The sequence below is a fragment of the Lemur catta genome, chromosome 8, assembly GCF_020740605.2.
Source record: "Lemur catta isolate mLemCat1 chromosome 8, mLemCat1.pri, whole genome shotgun sequence".
Lineage (NCBI taxonomy): Eukaryota > Metazoa > Chordata > Mammalia > Primates > Lemuridae > Lemur > Lemur catta.
Window position 1 is genome coordinate 4,913,455 of NC_059135.1, and position 20,628 is coordinate 4,934,082.

Below are 20,628 nucleotides of genomic sequence, written 5' to 3' on the forward strand. Positions count from 1 at the left end.
CCTCTAGGTCTATTAAATCTGGATATAGATTAGAGTCCGACAGCACAGGTGACCCCGTGGGCTAGGGGTCCTGCACCCCACTTTTCTTTACCTCTTTGGTAACTAGGGCTTGTGTCTTCTTCCTCGATGCTGGCAGGAGGGTCTTTAGCCAAGGTGGCGGATCCTGGACCAAGTCCTGCCAGACTATAATATAGGGGGCTTGGTCCGGATAGCCGTGATGACCAAAGACTACCCCTTTTATCTTCTCAATAAGCTCCGCATCAAATGCCCCTTCCCGTGGCCATCCCACCCCAAAGGTCGGCCACTCCACCTCACACAGGGTGATGAATGTCTTTTTCTTTACTTTTAGGGAACGGCTGTGCGCCCTTTCCTTAACATCCTTAAAATGGCCCACAGTAATGGACAGGGGAGTCGATGGTGTCTGACCCATGTCTGTGCAGCACTCCTGCAAGGAAACAGACACCATTAGTTGGTCTGCTTTGGTGCCACCAGCTGATCTGGCATCACCGGTGAGTTCCTGCTGCCCGCTCTTGCTGCCCACTGGTTTTTCTGGTTCCTTGCACAAAATGGGCAGCAGGTCTTGGCCTTGGTCAGATCCTGTTTTAGTTTTATTTCTTTCCATGGTGGGGCCTCAGAGGACGCCCCGTCCTCCTGAGTCATGTGAGGAGAAAAAGGGTTATTAGTTACAAAGGGGGCAATGAAAACGTTCAAAAGACACCCCATGACACAAAGCCACTAGAAAGGAGGGGCAGTTCGCAGCCACACAAGGAGTCCCACCAAGAGCCAGTAGAGAAGTGTGAAGGCAGCCTTCTTTAGAGGTCCCCAAGATTGAGGGGTAACAGCATACAAGCCAATACCAAGCAGTAGCGCCAACAGGGAAGGAAGCCCCCAAAGAACAACCTGTAACTAGGAGATTGTAAATCCAGAGATTGAGAGGGCCATAGAAAAAGGAGAAGCTGTTGGGCTGCTCCACTCAGCAGCACCTCGGCTCAGCAGACTCACCCACAAATCTCATTCACCATTAGTTGCACTTGCAGACACTCACACAGTAAGCATTAATTCCAATCACATGCCTGACCTAAGAGTCCGGACTCGCTTCTTGGTCTTTCTCTCACAAATTGGCCAGTATCACTCAAAAGAAATCCACAAAGGCACAAACAGACAATACTAGACTGGTCCTGTGTTAACCATCTAAAACTCAGACAAATAGAAGCAGAATTTCCACCGAGCGGCCCCGGACTTACCCCCTCTCGGGGTGCTTCCCGCCCGTTGGAAACTGCTTTCCGCTGAGCGGCCCCGGACTTAACCCCTTGGAGTGCCTCCCGCTCGTTGGAAACGAAAGACAAACAACGGAACGACATAAATCAACAGAAATTTTAGCCGGCTACCGCTTGGATTCCACATCAAGCGGATCCACTTGGTTTCGCTTTCCCAAATAGAGTTTCCGCAGAGTAGCCCTGGACTTACCCCCCACTCGGGAGTGCCTCCCACTCTTTGGAAAAACAAAAGAGAAATGGAACCTACCGCGGGGGCGAGGGACGTTTCCCTTCACTCCCGACCGGTGACCCACCAGCGCGTCCACCTGTCTTCTGCCAGTCACTTCCCAGGGTCCAGTTACCTACACCGTACGGATTCTCAGAGCTCCAACTCCTCCTCGGATCCGGATTCTGTTCCGGGGGTTTTGGAATCCTGGACGAGCCCCCAAAATGTTAGAGCTGGTTCCCCTCGGCCCTGGGAACAGAAAGACAGAGTCACTGAGGCTGCAAAAGGGCAAAGGAGTTTTATTGACTAGCTCGAGCTAGGGTCCAAGCCCCGAGCACCAACACAGTGGTCTCTTTCCATGGGCAGGGACCCCGCGCAGCAGGGGCGCATGTCTTTTGTACTTTTTCTAGCAGAGTACATGCAGGGGGCATGCCATCCCCCCTCCCTCCCTTAATTCATTTGCTCTTTCAAAAGTGGCTGATTGTCTTGGCTCCTGATTGGTTGGCTTTCAAGCTGCGGGACTGGCTTTTGATTATGCTTTGCCCTTCTTATCTGGTTAATTGGTTGGAGGACCCGGGACTCTCCAGTCCTTTATCAGGAAGTAACTTGCGGTTATCTCCCCAGGCCTGTTACGACCGTCTCGGCTCCACTTAAGCTAAGTCAGCAAACCATATTTACAGAAGCAATTAGCATCCGTTAGAATCAAAGAGAGCACACTTTTTTTTTTTTTTAAACAATTCCCGTTCTTCACCCCAAAGGGCTGTACAGGACAAAGCGGAACCGCTGAGCCTAAATGTTTAAGAAAATGCCTGAATCTGAGGCCTTTGCGTCCCTCTGAGGGCCACATTGGCTTTTACCAGCTCCTGAGACCTCACAGTGGCAGTTTTAGGAAATTTACAAGCCAATTGTTACATATAGCCATCAGTAAAATGAAAATATATAGACTTAGAAATAGATTATATTAAAAACATAGTAATAAATACTCAAAAATACATCACTTCTTGCTTATTTTACTATTACCAGTGCTCCTGGGACTATTCTCATCTGTGTGTCTGTGTGGGGGGAATCCTGCATAATGGTGACCAGGGTGCACCTTTCTCCAACTCCCAGTCCAGTGCTGTCATGTCGGTAGCTTGAAACTGGCCAGGGTGGAAGTGTTTGTGCTACATAAATAGGCAAATGCCTATCAGAGCTCTAGCTCCACTCCCCGACCACCCTGCCCCAAGAAGGTGGTTGGTTAACATTCACCAGCAGGCCGGGCTCGGTGGCTCACGCCTGTAATCCTAGCACTCTGGGAGGCCGAGAGGGGTGGATCATTCGAGGTCAAGAGTTCAAGACCAGCCTGAGCAAGAGTGAGACCCTGTCTCTACTAAAAATAGAAAGAAATTATCTGGACAACTAAAAATATACAGAAAAAATTAGCCGGGCATGGTAGCACATGCTTGTGGTCCCAGCTACTCAGGAGGCTGAGGCAGGAGGATCACTTGAGCCCAGGAGTTTGAGGTTACTGTGAGCTAGGCTGACACCACGGCACTCTAGCCTGGGCAACAGAGTGAGACTCTGTCTCAAAAAAAAAAAAACAAAAAAACATTCACCAGCAAACCACTGTACTTGACACCACACACACACACACACACACACACCACACACTTGACTGCACAGAGGGGAGTGAGAGAACGGACAGAGTGTCATGTTCCCTGTAGCCCATGCAGGGGAAAAAGTGCGGTAGACAGAAGAAGCAGGGGCAATTTATGCGTGAGAAAGCACACACACGCACACATATATGCACACATACACACACATAGACACACACACATGCATACACACATGCACACCTTCCTCTGGAGGGAGAAGCCCTCTGACATGGCCGGCTGGCACCGGGCTCCCTCCCATTTCTTGCACCACACACGCACACTGGGCAGTCCCCGCACCTGTCCTTCCTGGCCGCAGGGAAGGGCAGCACAGAAGATGGCAGACGGCCTCCCGGGAGTAGCCATCACAGAAGATCCTTCCTCCCCAGAACTTGCAGCCCTCCGTCCGCAGTGAGCTCAGCCCAGCAGGCGCTCCGCCAGGCAGTGCAGACCTAGGATGGTGGGGGCAGGAGCCAAGGAGGTGACGTGTGAGCTGCAGCAGGAGCAGGTGTGCCTTGCGGGGTGGCACTCAGGGACGGCCTTTCCAGTGGGGTCCTGGGGCCTGGAGACCAGCCTGCATGCTGAGCGAGGACTATTTTACCAGCTGATGGCAACACATCAGACTGAGCAGAAACCAGTGGCAGTAGTAATCCTCTGGGATGAAATGGGATGGAGCTTTGAGCTTAGTAGGAATCTGCTTCAAATCCTGAGGTTTTAGGAACATGTGAGAGCAGAGTCCAGGGAGGTACGAGCGGGCACTCTTGGAGTGACACGTCCCCAAGCCTGCAAGGCGACTGTAGGATGGAGTCAGAAAGGGAGTGAACTAAAGTGCCAAGGCTCAAAAGATTCAGCAATCTCTGTCTAATCTAAAATGCAGACGGACTGCGCCCTGGCAGCTCCTCCCGCAGACGTGCAATGGTGAGACATGATCACAACCTACCACACATGATCCTCGACTGGGGCCAGTGTATCTGCATAAAGGAAACTCTGCAATTGTTGAAAGAATGTTGATTTGTAACTCGAAGCTTGGGGAAATATCTATAACACAGTTTTAATAGGATAGAGAAAGAATACAAGAAAGCAAGAGAGCGAGAAAGTGAGACAGCAGGTTTGTACGCACAGAAGATGTCTGGAATGAAAAACTGCAAACTGGTAACAGTGGCTGTCTGTGGGATGTAAGATTGGGAAGATGCACTTCCATATTTATTTAATACACTTCTGTATTGTACAATAATATCTTTATAGTTTTTAAAAAAATTAATGAGTGAAAATGATAGCTGGTGTTCATCATTCATTAACAAGGTCCCCCCCACCCTGTGCCCTGTCTGGGCTCTGCCCACGGCTGCCCTTGACTTTCCTGCACAGACTCCCAGGCTCTGGGCTGTGACTGCCCGGACCAAGCAAACCTGCAGATGAGGACCCACCCCACCCCCAGCCGAGCTTTCTCCCTCTATTAAAACCTGCTTTCTCCCAGGAACCTTAAAACTAATTTTTTTAAAACAAAAATAGTTCCCAGTACAACTTACAAGCTTGATGAGACAAATCCACCAGCAGCAGTTGGAGGGACGGCTTTGCACTCCCGTTCAGCCATAGCAGACGTCTAACTCGGGATGGGGTTGTTGGCACCTACCTGTGCTTGGAAAATTCTGGTGCCGGCCCAGGGAGGGCATGGCGCTGTCTAGAGGAGACCCCGCCAGGAACGAAACTCACAGCAGTTTGCCTTGGCAGCGTGGGCGGATTCCTGGGAGGGCAGCACTGGTGTTTTCTGTCCTGAGAGGCCCCGTGCCAGGACACCAGGTGTGTTCATTTCCTATCGCTGCCATAAAAATTACCACGAACTCAGAGGCTTAACACAACTCAGACTTATTACCCACAGTTTCCACAGGTCAGCAGTTCAGTGGGTCTGGCTGGGTCTCTGCTTAGGGTCTCACGAGGCCAAAATCAGGGTTCGGGCAGGCCGTGCCCATGTGTGGAGGCTCTGGCGGGGTTCTGCCTCCCGGCCAATTCAGGCTGTGGCAGAATCCGCTTCCTCACAGTCCTGGGACGGAAGAGAGACAGGAAGAGAGACAGGCTGACACCAGGAAGCCCCTCGATCCGACCCATGTCCCTGGACATTCCAGTCACCAGACCAACAAATTTCTCTTTTTTGCTTCAGCCGCTTTGAGTTGGATCTCTGTTATTTACGACTGAAAATGTCCTGGTTGATACGTGCAGGGAAAACTTTGGTTACCTGCACAGTAAAGAGGGTTCTAACACTTCCAACTCCATCCTGGGCTCCCCTGCTCCCACCCGGCACGGCAAAACAGTGATCACACCAGGGCAAGGCCAGGTTGCAGGGGGTGACCTTCCGTTGAGCACCTTTGCTGCACCAGCTAGAACCCCGGGAGATTTCTGTACATGATGCTATTTGATCCTCCCAATAATTCTGTGAGGTTGACATTGGTGGTCTCCTTTAACAGGTGAGAGAGTCAAGAATCAGGGAGGTTAAGTACTGTGCCCAAGAGCACACGCCAGGGGGCAGGGAAAACTTTGTCCTAAATTGCCACTGTCTGTGTCCAGCTGTGTATTTCTTACATACACAGAAGGGTATTAACTCTCAAGAAGGTCAACACGGTCAGTCTCCACCTTCGTAAATCACTCTTGCCTGGAAGTTTACGCACATGTAGCCCAGGCTTGGTGTCTAGGGACAGGTGGGGGAATCTGGCTGGAGACACCAGGTAAACACAGGAGAACGTTTCACCTGTAAATCAATAGTCACTGACCTCCTGTGTGGCCACTATTAATGCTAAAAGCCTCGCTCTTGTATTCAGGTTTAAAGGTTTGCGAGGCCTGCGGAGGAGACTGTGCTTTTTGTTTCCATTTGGTCTCCACTGTTACATGCTTGCTTTGTTCGTGGCTGTTCATGAAAGGAAAACTGAATGTACTACATGGGTAATATTTTCTAGAAACACAATGTGGCTAGAATAACTGGGTTCGTGGGAACGCTGAGAATGGAAACTTATAAACAAACTTGAATAATAATGAATTTAAGATCGCAAGGGCGAGGGGTACCAGCTCCAGATGGCGGATTAAACTCTTGGCTTATGAGCCTTCCTCTCCAAATCTTATTTAAAGGACAGAAGAAATATTTAAATGGCAAAAGCCTTTAAAATGTAGCTGTGGGTACCCGGGGGTTTATTATATAATTTTCTTTACCTTCAGGAACGTTTGGAAATGACATATCAACGTCAGAAAGCGGGAGGAGGAGACGCTCGCGGCAATGCCGGGAAGCCCAGCCAGGTGGCAGCAACACAAGGACGCTCTGGACACCTGGGAGTGATGAGGACAGAAGGTAGGAGAGTGAGGAAACTCAGTCAGAGCCGAAGCAATCACAGCCCAACAGAGGCTGCAGAAAAAGGGGACAGACTACTTTGCACTGCACAGGCTCAGAAACGTCTCAAACTAGAAAGTACTTGGTGCTAGGAGCAGGCAGGTGCTGTGAGTCAGCAGCCGGGTTCTAGAAGGGCCCAGAACTGTGCTGCAGGTCTGTGGCTGCACGAGAGCATCGGGTCCATGGAAGAGGGAGGCTGCCCCCAGGCAGCCCTGAGGTCCCCTGACCCAGTGTTTCTCGGATCACCGTCCTTGGACCAGCAGCATCAGCATCTGCCGGGAACACGTTAGAAAGGCAAATTCTCAGGCCCTGCCCAAGACCTCTGAATCAGAAACTCAGCAGGGGGCCCCAGTGAGCTGAGCTGTAACACACCCTCCCCGTGATCCTGAAACTAACCCACGCTGCTCCCGTGATACCTTCTCTCTTTCTTCCTCACCAAAGAGACTCTCTGGTCCACCAGCCACTTCTCTACCCACACAAACTACAGAGAAGCCCCTGCTGGCACATACGTCACCTTCTCCTTGCAGCCACAAGCAAGCTGCCCCAAGCATGCAGCCAAGTGCTGCACTCCTGGGATATATTAATACATAACTAGACAACTGGAGCAGGGGCCTTCATGTTTTCAGAGGATGCTCACAACAGTGACCAGTACTGATTAAATCTAGATCTTCGTTGAGAGTTCAATCCACAAACAAGAATCATAAGACATTGTAGGAAAACCAACTGCCTGAAAGTGGCAAGCATAGCAAACAGGTTGCAAGGAAAAATGGCTAACACAAGAAAGAAAAAGTTTTTTAAAAGCCTAATTAATACCTGTGGAGAACTTTAAGAATCAATGCTGCATTCATTAAACAAGAACAGGCAGCTATGAAAATGATCAATGAGAAGACAGTAAACAGTTCTTGGAAATTAAAACAATAAAACAAATAATCTGAACAGGAGCTCCGTGGGATAAGCGGGTAGTGAAATGGATATGGCTGGAAAACAGGTGTTTTAGAACGCAGGACATAAATCAAGATTACAAAGGGAATGATGTTACAATATGACCTGGCAGAAATCCACAGTTATGGGGAAGAGGAGGATTTTCACATTTGACTTTAGACACTCCCTATTATTTGTCTACAATGAGCATGTGATATTTTGTAATTTTAGAAAGGTAAAAGGCATAAATTTGAATCTTATGAAAACTGTGCATGTGGCTTTGCACCTGAGATAAGTAAAGGATACTCACCAATGTGTTAACAGCTCTTTTCTCTCAGTAGTGTGACACAATAGTCTGTGTCTGCTTCAATAAAGTTATTAGTCTTACAGGAAACTCTAATTACCAATTCCCGAGACCTGGTTTGCAGACTGACTAGCTGCATAACATTGGGAGCTGGGAGACTGCTCGCCTCTGCAGGTGCTGAACGCTGGCTTTTGAGACAACAGCGAGTGAGAGGCTGAGTCCCCTGTAGCTTGGTCTCCTCCTTGATACTGAGCGATTCCAGGGCAGAGCTTTGTCCTCTGACAAGCCTGTGCGGGCTGCAATCAACCTCCTCACCGCTAGTTGCCACGCCTGGGTAACATACCACAGGGCTCTGCCTCATCCCATTCATCGCTCCCGCACAGCCCATGCTGACTGTAGTTTGGCTTTTATTATGATTTGATGTCATCTGTAATCCCTTTACCCTCAATAACTCTTAAAAAGAGTTATCAGTTAGTTGTGGCTGTGTAACAAACCACCCCAAAACTTGGTGGTGTAAAGAAACAATCCTGTGTGACTCCTCACGAGCCTGGCATGTGCCTGGACAGGTCCCTGGGGCTCATCTGCAGGTCACACTGGCTGGAGGCTGGCTGCTCGACAGTGGGCCCAGCTACGGAGATGCAGCTCTCTGTCCCACACGGTCTCTCATCCTCCCCGCTGAGCTGGGCTTGCTCTCATGGCACAGGTCGGGGGCAGGTGGGAGCAGAATTGTACCAAATACCTGGAAGCCTGGGTTCAGAGCAATTCCATTGCTTCCACCTCCATTCTGTTGGTCAAAGCAAGTCAGGAGACCAGGCTGGATTCAAGGAATGCAGAAATGGGCTCCAGCTCTTGAAGGAAAGAGTACAAAGTCACATTGCAAGAGGCACAGTATAGGAAGGGGTGGAAAATTGAGGCCACTTTTGCAGTTGATCCACTGAAAGTCAGTTATGTAACCTGCTGGCTGCACAGTCTCTGTGAGGGCGTATGGAAGCAGAGCATAGTCACACTACAAGACCATTTTGTGAACTGTCATTTGCCATCAAGGTAGCTTTTGGTGCACACAGAGTTAAATCCTGATGGGTGTCCAGAGTCTCCTCTATGTCTTGTCTAGTGTCCCTCCCTTTTTCTATCCCACCTGTCTTTTCTTTCCCATCCTTCTCCCCAGGAGCCCATTCTCGAAAGGCCATGGAGAGTTTAGTTCCCAGAACCTTCCTTCCCAGAGGGGCAGCACTTAGCTCTTACCCTCCTCCAACCCCAGCAGCAGGCTGGCCATGCCATTCAGTGTCCCCGTGTGGAGTATCCACAACACATGTGTTCCCCTTGATGGTTCTGGGCCCCTCGCATAGGATAGCTCTATTGCCCTATTGCCCCATTGCCCTAAATCACCTTTCCACCAATGGTGAAGAGAGAAAGGAACCATGGAGTAAGCGGGGGGACAATTCACTAGACTTACCGTAAAAAGCATTGAGCTCTTTTTATTTGGGGTGGCAAGAAAGCACATGACAGATGTGGGAGCCTCTTTGGAAATGAGGAATCACATCCACGAAGCCATTCCGGCATGTTCTCCCGATGTTAAGATTCCAGCCACATCTATTCGTGACCAGCTGCAGATGTGGCCTCTTTGCTCAGCAAGTGCCGTTCCCTTCAGCCACTGTGTCAGGGAACAATGGGACCCTTTAGGGCCACTGGTTCTTTTCCAGGCCAAATGATGACATCGTTAAGGCATCTGATTTCCCCCTGCATAAAAGAAGATTAATAGCTAAGACCACAAGAGGAACTATTGTTTTGCTGGCTTTGTTTAAGTCAGTGGTTCAAATACTTTCTTTCACAAAATGCAACACTGCCCCAGAGGTAACAGAAAACCCTTCTTCAGTGATGTGCCTTCCCTGCTTGAGAAAGGCCACACACAAGGACACTGAGCCCTGCCCACAGTCAGTGCCCCGGCTGTCCTGGGTCCGGATCCCTCACCCGCAGCCGCAGCTGCCAGGAAATCAGAACCACACATGGAAAAGCCAAGGTGAAACAAGCCCACTTGGACCACAGTCAGAAAGAAATTCTTTTGTCAAATCCCACCGTCTTTACTCAAATAGAGCCAAGGTCACTGGAACTGGAAACCCTGAAATGTGGAGGCAGGCCGTACTCTGCACTGTCAGGTGGGCTCTGCACCCGTTGCCATAAGTGAGCAACGAAGAGACCCTCTGAGAAGCAAGGGAGAAGGCTTACTCTGAGACTGTGGCTCCAATCAATTCCTTAAGTTACCTGCCACAGAGCCTCTGGCATTGTCCCAGCTAGCAGCAGAGCTCCCTCTCCATGCTACAGAGTCCTTGGGTCTTTAAGCTGTTTACAGGAATTTTCCAAGACCAGAGGGCATGAGATCCCCGTGGGTGGCTTCTCCACAGGGACAGCCGGCTGCCTGAGGATGAGCAATGACTTCTTCAGGCTGCCGGGCCCCTGGGCTGTTGCAAACATTTGCTCGGCAAAGATGGGATGCTTCTTCTCTTACCTAAATTTGCAAGGACTTTGTTGTTCATGTAAACGACAGTGAGAAAGACTACTCATGGCTTCTTAAAAAACGTTTCTCCCAAATCAAATTCGGCAACTCAGTATTAAATTCTGCAACTCAACATTAAATTCTATACCAGCGCTGTCCGAGAGAAGTTTCCAGGATGATGGAAAATACTGTGCTCTCCCATGCAGTAGCTGCTAGTCCTGTGTGGCTATTGAGCACCTAACCTGTGGCTTCTGCAACTGAGGAACTGACTTTTAAATTTCATTTCATTTAAATTAATTTAACTGTGAATAGCCACAAATGTCATCTTATGACTTTTACTGTTATGCAGTTTCTTATAAAGTTTAACACATGTTGACCACATGAGCCAGCAAACCTGCTCCTAAGTACTTCCCAAGAGAAATGAAAGCACGTGAGAATCTACACAGAGAATCATATTCACATGTTTGTAGCAGCTTCATTTGTAATAGCCAGAGATGGCAACCAAGCAAATGTCTATCAACTGATGAATGGAAAAACAAATGGTGGTATATCCATATAATGGAACATTGCCTAAAAGAAACACACTTCTGGCTGGGCACGGTGGCTTACATCAGCTCCTAGTGTTTTGGGAGACCGAGGTGGGAGGTTCACTTAAGGCCAGGAGTTTGAGACCAGCCTGCACAACATAGTGAAACTCTGTCTCTACAAAAACTTTGAAAATTAGCCAGGCATGGTGGTGCATGCCTATAGTTCCAGCTACTTAAAAGGGTGAGGCAGGAGGATCGCTGGAGCCCAGGAATTTGAGGCTGTAGTGAGTTATGATTACCCAGTGGACTCTAGCCCAAGCAACAGAGTAAGACCCTGTTTAAAAAAAATAAAATAAAATAAAATAAAAGAAAGAAAGGAAGAAAAAAAAGAAAAATAAAAAAGGAAAAAAAAAGAAGAAACATACTTCTGATACACTGATAGTTTTGTGACAACAGTATACAGTCAGGTGACATTATGTTGGTTAAGTGAAAGAAGCCAGACTATCTAACTGCATGAGTCCATTTATCTAGAAAAGGCAAAGTTACAGGGACAGAAGGCAGATGGGTGGTTGTCTGGGGGCAGAGGGTGGGCTGAGAGGGAAGGGGGCACTGACCAGAGACACGAGGGACTTTTCCAGGGTGGAAAATATTCTATTTCTTGAACGTAGTGGTGGTTACATGACTGTATACTATTGTCACAAAACTATCACACTGTACACTTAGAACTGGTGAATTTCATTCTATGTAAATTGTATGTCCATAAAGCTGGCTTTTAAAAACTCTATACAGCAGTTAAAATGAAAATCATGAAATTTATTTCCTACAGGTCTCTTTCTTACGCCTCTCTTCACCTACTTAGATGATCACAGAAAACACTAACAGCCAAGGTGTAGGTAGCTTTGCCAAGCCAGCTGGTGAAAATAAGCCCTCCCAGATCATGATTGGGAAGAATACAAATGAGTTTCCAAGAAGCAACTTACACGCTTGGAATTGTAGTTCCACACGTTACAAGGCAGTCAAGCCAAGGCCAGACACGATCATTTCATGAGCTGCCTTTTCCCTCTCTGAACTAGAAAGCTTCATGGTCGCTGTGGGCCCAACACCAGGACACAGGGAGGTGCCCTGAGGGAATGGGAGTCAGCACCCCCCGCCCCAGGCTGGGCCCAGAGGCGGGGATGCAGCCGGCCAGGCCGGTGCCCGGACCAGGCCTGGGCACAGCAGCGTGGGGGTTAACCAGCTCTGATGTGGATGCTCACGGCACCCAGCATCCCTAAGTCAGAGAGGGCCCCGTTTTCATTAATAGACAGAACCTCACTTTGAGGGATGTGATTGAGCCCACTAGACCTCTGGGGAGGCACATTCGAGGGGGGGTGCAATAACGAAATTGAACATTAACTGGACAGATTGAGGGAGAGCAGACTCCCAGGAGCAGTGGGGGCTCTAAACCATTCCTAATTCAGAACCTCAGGAAGCTACTTACCACACAGAGGTTCTGACTCCCAGTTACCAGCCAGCAGCATCCAAAGGTGGAATGAGAATTCCTCATATCCAGAGTGACTTCCTGTCCCTCAGTGCTCTCCTGCTGGGAACAGTGTCCTTTCAGAAGCCACCCCCAGGAACATGCTTCGGGAGTCCGGGGCTGCTGAGTGTGCAGTGGCAGGCGAGGGAGGCAGCCTGTAAAAGTCACAGAGTTGCACACATGCACTTGACCCATTTTCCTCCTAAAACCCCACTAAAATATAGTAAAGGTGTTTACTTTCATCGTTTGTTGTATTCGTTCTTAAATCTCCAAAGGCAAATAGAACAGAAGACAAGACAATAACAAAAAGGTTTGCAAGCTGAAGAGTAGAGGCACCAGTTGTAACTGAGCTATCCAAAAAGAGAACAGGGAAACCTCAATTGTCAGTGAGAAAAACTAAGTAGAGGCTGGATTTGCACCATGGAGAGCCAGGAAGCTCAGGGGTGGCACCCAGCACTCTGGAAAGGAGGCGAGGGTGGGCTACACCAGGGAGGATGGGTTGAAAATCGATTAAAATTCAGAGACCCGCAGATCTCCTTGTCCTGCCCCCACCAGCCTAGTGACCCCACCTCCATCCTGGCAGAGACTGGGGGTGGTCTCTGGACTGGGGAACCAGCACCCCCAGGGCAGGGCACTGTCCTGAAGGCACCCAGGAGAATAAGAGAGCATCCGCCCTGCTGCCGCCACGTGGCTTCCTAAACCTCAGGCTTTGTGCTTCCCAGAGCGAGATTGCTGGAGTCTGGAAATCAGACTCGACATGAGAAAGCAGCTCCCCAAACTGAGCAGCTTGGGCAGAACCCCCACAGCGAGTGCACTTTACCAAGCCGCATTCCCCTGCACTGCCAGCGTGAGTGCACCTGAGCGTGATGCGAGCCGCGGGGCAACCTGAAGGCAGGGATGCCGTGGGGCTGGGAGTGCTGCTGCGGAGTCAAGGGCGAGGATATGGGCTGGGTAGGACACGGGCCACGCCTGGGGACGGGGAGCAGCCCAGGCAGAGGGAGGTGGCCGGCAGGCATGTGGTGAGGGCTCTGCACTGCACACTGGAGCTGTCCAGGGCCCTGGGCACGGTGCCAAGGCAGTCCCAGGCAGCACGGGGCTCAAAGGCAAGGATCCGGAACCCACATTTAGCCAGGAAGATGACAATCTCCCACCCCCACCTCCAACCCCGCCAGGGAGCTCTGGCACAATGAAGAGCCCCCACTGGAAAGAGCGGGGGTGGGAGGCAGGGGCTGGACCCACCCGGGCAGTGCAGTCAGGCAAGGCGGCAAGGAGGTCAGGATGGTTCAGCGTGTTGGGCTGTCTGTCACACCAGACAAGGGCCAGCAGGAGGGAGCCGGGCAGCCTCGGGAGAGCTGCGAGGCAGCGGTCTGAGTTGGGAACAGGGGGGAGACAGGTGGGATTACCTGCAATGAGTCTCCGCAGGCAGGCCCGGCGGGGCCTGAGAACACACGAGAGGGGACACACACAGACAGCGCCCAGAGTCTGGGGCTGGGCACACGTCTCCCTTCCAACCGCGTGCCTGCTTCCCTCTGTCAGACGGTGTGGCCAGAAAACGTAACGGTTCCTCTTTTAACCCAGACTGCAACAACCAACCAGCCAAAGCCTCTTGAAGCCACGTCCATGGTCTGCATCCAAGGAGCCTGGTAAAATCTGCTTGTCACTTTAACTGAGTCTTATTTGGGTTTTAATTTTATTCATTCTAAGTTTGCAAACAGCCTGAAATTGTCTTTAAAGTCCTACACAGAGCCGAAATAAAAATAACAAACTGATTCACCACCAGCTTTTAGTCCCGTGAATGAGTACAGCCAAGTCCCAAATGATATATTAGCCTAATAACCAGCAATTATTAGTTACATATTAAATTTCTTTGGGACTGAAGCTAAACATAAACTGGAACAAATTGTTCTAATTTGAAACACAGAGAAATGAACAAGCCAAATCTAAATTTTTAAATTATTTTTCAGAAATGGCAAGACAGCCTAGTAACAGGCAGAATTAACAGCCCCCTCTTCCCAAATATCTACATCCTAATCCCCGAAACTTAACTTCTGACTATGTTACTTTATATTTTGGACCTTGCAGATGTGCTCAAGCTAAGGATCTTGAGAAGGGGCGATTATCCTGGTATATCCGGGTGGGTCTGATGTCATCACGGGGTTTTTATAAGTGGCCGGCAGGAGGAGAGAGTCAGAGAAGTGATGACAGGGACATTGGAATGGAGGGGCCGTGAGCCAACGGATGCAGGACAAGGCAAGGGACAGATTCTAGCTGGACTGCCAGGAGGAGCACAGTTCTGCCCACACCCTGACCTGTAGGACCCACGTCAGACTCTGACCTCCAGAGCTGTAAGACAATAGGTTTGTGTTATTGTAAGATATTAAGTTTGTGGTTTGTTATGGCAGCAATAGGCGACTGACATGACCCTGTGTATCAGTATAAAATATTTAACTTGAACGGTAGGAAGCGTCTCCAAACTGGTCCTGGCTCATACTTCACGTAGATCGTTTTCCTCTCTAGCCCCAGGTCCTGGTGCATTGTCCAGACTGCCAGCCACGGAGAACATTCCACTCCCTGGAGACTCTCTGGTCCCAGCCGCAGTGGAGAGATGGCGGCTCGAATGGCAGGCTTTCCACCCAGCATGCTCCCTCTACCGTGAGGCTGGAAGGACCCAGGGGCCCTGGGGACACTGACCCACCACTGAGGCCCTCGGGGTCCAGCTGTTTCTGTGGCCCGGGCTTCCTGCTCCCAGGGCCGTGTCCTCCCTGCCTGTGGCAGAGGGGTCTCAGCTCCCGGTGCTGGACCCTGTCCTCCAAAATCCAGCTCAGCCTCCTGCATGTTCAGAGGCAGGAGGATGTGCACATCTTTGGGGGGGGGGTGCGTTATTATTCTGTGTACCAAAGGCCTCTGGTACAAGTTTTGAAAAATAATAACTGATTCAATTTAAAAAAAAAGGTTTGATCTTGGGTGTTTATTTTTCTGTCTCCCAAACTAGGACAATTTATTCCAGTTTACGTTTAGCTTTAATTCTAAAGAAATTCAATGTGCCACTAATGGTTACTAGTTTTTCGGCTACTTTTTCATTGGGATTTGGGAGTATTGGAAAGACTCTGTGGAGGTATGGACACCTGGCCTGGGGTTTCGGGGGACAGAGGAGGGGGGGACAGCAGTCCGGTTCAGTCACATGAGGCCTTGCAGCAACTCTGCAGAAAGCGCACAACCAAGCCTCAAACCTTTTCTGAAGACCTGAATCAAGGAATTCCTGGGCGATTTCAAGAGCAATGGTGACAACTTTGGGCCGACAGTCTGTGACATTATCCCTGGAAGTTTAAGGAAGGATTATTTAGACCCTGGTGTTCTGGAAAACAAACAAACCCAAAAATAACAGGCCCCTGAAGTCAGGGCACTGAGATGGAGCCGTCTCTGTCACCAGCTCCTGCAGGTGGGCTCATGTTGATTTGTTTGTTTATTTGTTCCTACAAAGCAGGAGGCCAGTTCCCAAGGCGCAGGGAGGCCTGCCCGGAGCTGACAATGAGGGCAGCTGGGGATTGTCTGAAACAAGTTGAAAAACAATAATAAAACCCACTAAAATCTGACTGCTCTTTATCCTCCCCATGTGCCAGCAAGTCTAAACAATGGCAATGGTATAAATACTCCCACATGAAAAAAAATCCTGTTTTGGTCCAAGTCGAAAACGATTGTTCCGGTCATTGTCATAATAATATAAATCTAAGCTTCAAATTAGCACATTTGTTATTACTCATACTTCTCTAAACGTCGGACTCCGCACGGGAGCTAACAAGAGAACTCCCAGTTACTCGATGGGATTTTATAGGCCGCTGGGGTTAGTCATTGCTAACTGTCTTAAAACAAAGATAAATGAAGAAAATAAAATTCACAAAATGGTACGATTTAGTAGTTTCCTAACCGACTAAATGATACATGAGCTATAAAAATTACTCTGTGTCTTGTGTGAGATTTAGTACCTTCAGTGCCAGTACATTCTGTAGATGATCCAGTTTCATTAATACCCATTTATTGGTTATTGGACACTTATTTGCATAAAGTATTATGTCATAGAATTATTTGCATAAAAATATATCAGACTGTAACCAAAGGATCAAAGTTTAAAGCATAACTTATTTCCTTTTTCATACTGTAATATGTATTTTTTACTGGTATGATTGTTTCTATGAAATTCAATAAAAGAACATTTGCATTGGTTATGTTTCTTTTCTATCCATTATTATTACTTGTTTCATTTCATAATTATTATAAAAAATAATTTTGTCTTACAGAGAAGGAGACATTGCAACATGAACTGCTCTGGGGGTCAGACATTCCAGGCATGCCAAGTGACAGCTCCACCTGCCTCTGTCTCCAGGAATGTCATTTCCCTAACAGGAAGATGGCACTGAAGCGCCACTCATGACCTTTGGGGTTAGACTCCTGCCCTCTGATGGGTGGGTGGGCGCTGCTGCTGGGACTCACAGCTCTGGGAGCCCCAGCACGTCACCTGGGCCCTTAGTAACAAGTGTTTGATGGCCCCGTGTGGCGCTTGCCCACTGCCGGGTGGAGTCGGGCATCACGTCTCCCTCGACCATCTAAACGCGGGTCTCAGGTACAGCAGGGGGAGGGATTACCCTCAGGACAAAAGGGGACAGAGATCCCACTTTCTTCTACCTCAGGCTCAAAAATATGAAAACATGCCTAATGGGAAAACCTGAAGGAAAAGAGCCCAGAGGTCCAGGGAGGAAATCCACCGCAAGGAAGGGAGGGGTCTGGAACTGCGAGCACTGAAGATTTGAGCCTGAGTCTGAAAGCGGGCTCTGGGCCAGAGGGTGGTGACAAGGGGTACCGTCTGGACACAGCAACCCTGGTACCATCTGTGCCTGGTAGAAGAGACTCACACAAGTGTGAACTGGAAGATGCTTCCAAGTGTGAATTGAAAGGGACTTGTCCAAGGGTGACTTGAAAGGAGACGTTACCCTTGGGGCCCACACAGTTTCTCTGTGGGACACCCTTGACTGCACGTCCTCCTTCTCCTGAGGAGCCAGCACTATCTAGATACCAAGGGGATGGTGGATGCCACCACTGAGAAGAGCCGGCACCTATGGGACAGCCCGGAAGCTGGACTGATTCATGGACTTGCATAAACACCTCTAGGTTCCTTTGGGATTATCTGAGCAGAGAAATATTCGGAAAGGGCTTGGATCCATTTCAGAAGTGCCAGTGGGGGCCATTAGAGTCTGGGCATAAATGTCAGTGTGGCCTCATTTATATTCTAGCAGCAAAGCCTGCAGCAAAGCACAAGTCACAAATTACAGAGGCAGCCCCCGAAGCAGTGAGATCCCAGTAACACTACCCACTACAGGCCTGAGCTGCTGCTAGGAGCTAATCAATTTAGCCATTTGAAATCCATTTCTAGAGAAATTGTTGGGTGTCCAGGCACTAGGCTATTTAAGCAAGAAACATGCTTGGTTTTTCAAAAGAGCTACCATCATTTTTGGTCAATAGATACATATTGCATCCAGAAAAATGTCAGCAGAAAGAAGTCTCCGATGGCAGTTTTTTGAGAGATCAGAAATGGAGGCGGCAGTATAAGAGGTAAAAGAGGCCAAAAAAAGGCAAATGAAAACCAAGGAATAAACAGGCTAAAAATCAATCAATGCAAACAAGAAAAAGAGGTTGCAGAGCTCAGGGACTAGCAAGAGGGAGCAGCTGCTTAAAGGAACCCCCAAACCACAGCTCGGGCTTGTCTCTGAGCCCCACACATTTCTAGGACAGTGCTGGAGGCACAGCTGCACCTGGGGGACCCGGGGAAGCCCAGTCTGCTGTAGTGTTGCCAACTCCCAGCAACAGTCCTGCCCTCCCTCTATGACCCCTCTGGCTCCCCACAGCTCCTGCCATGATCTCAGTCTCTTATCCTCCCCGCAGTGACTCCATCCGGCACCAAAAAAGGAAACCTACTTGGCTCAAACTCTTCATTCTGTTAAGCCCATTTATTTCCTGGTGGTCAGGGCAGCGCCGCTTCCTGACACTTCCTGCTCGCTCCCAGACGTCGCTGACCTCTCCATGGATTCACGAGGAGCAGCGGACACAGCTGGTCTGAGGGAAGGACGGAGGTGCCCTTCGCAGGCCAGCTGAGGATACCATCACAGCAGCTCTGGCACAGCCGTGGTTGGGCAAAGGAAGAATCCAGCTACTGTTCAAGCATGGTTTGAGTTTAAGCCACAATGAAATTCTAATTCTAATAACAATTAATAAAAGTTATTGGCAAAACGAGTGTCCAGCAACTACCCCAAACAGTAGTGAATAGAACAAATACTGCGCATCATTTAAAGTCCTAGAAAATATGACAGAAAACTAGTGATGCTTCTTACCGGCGTAATCTGTAAAAAGATTCCGGTTTTGCTAAAAGTGGTCTCTAATCATGGTTAGACCCAGGAGGAGCAAAAGCAAATAGACCACGCGTCTCTAAAGCAAAAAGCACTGAATCTCCACAGGCCCGTGACTACCTTAGTACTTGTGATGACCTTTGACCTTGCGCCGCCACATTCTGTCCTCCCTGCCTTCCAGAATCTTCCAGTGAGCTGGGCGCCCCAGACGCTTCCGTGCCAAATTATGGTCTGGGGAAAGAAAACAAGAGGGAAGAAAATAATTTCTGTGGGCTCTGGGGAAAGAAGGAGGATATAAAAATCACTCCGTGCTTTGTTTTAGATTTCCTGGGGGGGCAGGAAGCTGCTCTGAGCAATTCACAGCTTTAATATAGGAAACAGTTTCTAGGTCTTATTTATATGCTAGGACAACAGCTCTATTACCAATAACCAACCAGCAACCAAAACATACTGACTTCTACTCTAAAGGAAACAGTTGCGCTGTGGATCAAGCGTTCAATCCACAATCCACCTGAGCCCCGTTAAGTAACAGGCAGTAAATAGACTCCAGCTGGCTTTGCAACCTTTTAAACTCCAGTCCTGAAGCTACATTTGAAAGGGCAACTGCCCTCAAATATTGTTTATTTTCAATAAAATCATTACCAGACCCATCTCATTTCAGACATTGTGATGCAATTCACACCAGTAAATCTCACTGAGAGGTGGTGTTTTCCAGTAAGGAGAACAATGATGCTACCCTATTCCCGGCAATCTTTAGCTATGCGACTACGGCAGGTTCTGTTTTCCAAAGATGCTCTCGACAGCGTCTCTCACTCCACATGCTCCTCTGCATCCTGACGTTCATGTCCCCACCAAGAGGAGGGCTCTAAGTCCCCTCCCCTGTAATCCAGGCCGGTCTTAGTGGCTGTTTGGCAAATAGAACATGGTGGGAATGATGCTCTGGAACTTCTGAGGACAGCCTGGAACAGTGTCCCCAATCTTTTTGACACCAGAGACCGTTTTCATGGAAGACAATTTTTCCATGGACTGGGGGTGGGAGAGGATGGTTTCAGGATGATTCAAGTGCATTACACTTATTGTGCACTTTATTTCTATTACTATTACATTATAATATATAATGAAATAATTATACAACTCACCATAGGTTGAGGTCCCCTGGCCTAGAAGTCTGATAGCTTTTGCCCGAGGCTCCTGGAAGGCTCACTCGTGGTGGTCTGCCGCTAAGAATCTGACCCCCGTGCTGAGAGAGAGGCTCACGTGAGCGCTCTGGGCTGGGGTCCCAGCATCCACCACCAGCCCGCAGGTGCTCCGTCTTGAAGGCAGACGGCCGCAGCCCCACCCGACACCTGACCGCACCTGCATGAGAGCCCGAGTGAGAGCCTCCCAGCTGAGCCTAGTTGACCCAGAGGCCTGTAAGAAATAATAATAAATTGTTTCACGCCGCTAAGTTTTGAGGCAGTTTGCTGTGGGGTAATAGATAACTGAGATGGGGACCTTGGGCTAGCCCCCCAACTTCTACTTTTGCATTGGTTACATTTGCATTGGATCCTACTTTTGCATTGGTTACAAAGAGAGAGGGAAGGATCTTCTGGACTGGCCTGCACTTAAGGCTTTTGTAAATACCAAATACAAGTGCTTTAAGATCTGTTAAGTACTGCGAGTTTCACAGCTTTTGTCCATCAGCTCTTCCTTTTCCTACTTCTCATTTTATTAGCATTTTATTTAGCACCTTATTTTCTTCTATTTAAAAACTTTCCCTGCTAGTTACAAGAATAATACAAATTTACCATAAAATTTTGTCAAACAGACAAAGCTGCAAGAAGACATTATATTTATCTATAATCTGTCCACAGAGCTAGAACTATTGCTAACATTTTAGGACATACACCATCAATCTTTTCTACCGATACACTAATGTTCACGCATATGTAGTAGCTGCCCTCTCATCTAAACAGGTAAAATGATTACTTGGTTGGTTAATCAAAAAA

At 48.8% G+C, this 20,628-nt stretch overlaps 1 long non-coding RNA gene across 5 annotated transcripts; it reads right to left on the bottom strand.

Annotated features, from left to right (window-relative positions):
- Window positions 1-1,691: 1,691 nt before the first annotated feature.
- On the bottom strand, window positions 1,692-13,912 carry LOC123643679. Of its 5 annotated transcripts, XR_006736880.1 has the most exons (8): window positions 13,649-13,912; window positions 12,207-12,400; window positions 9,162-9,445; window positions 8,448-8,556; window positions 6,309-6,422; window positions 4,640-5,151; window positions 3,414-3,565; window positions 1,692-1,731 (listed from the first exon to the last, which is right to left on the bottom strand). It is a non-coding gene; the product is annotated as an uncharacterized LOC123643679 (long non-coding RNA). The 5 variants fall into 5 exon arrangements; XR_006736876.1 differs by having other exon boundaries at window positions 3,414-5,151; XR_006736877.1 differs by having other exon boundaries at window positions 3,414-5,151; window positions 13,485-13,912.
- Between the last annotated feature and the right edge of the window lie 6,716 nt (window positions 13,913-20,628).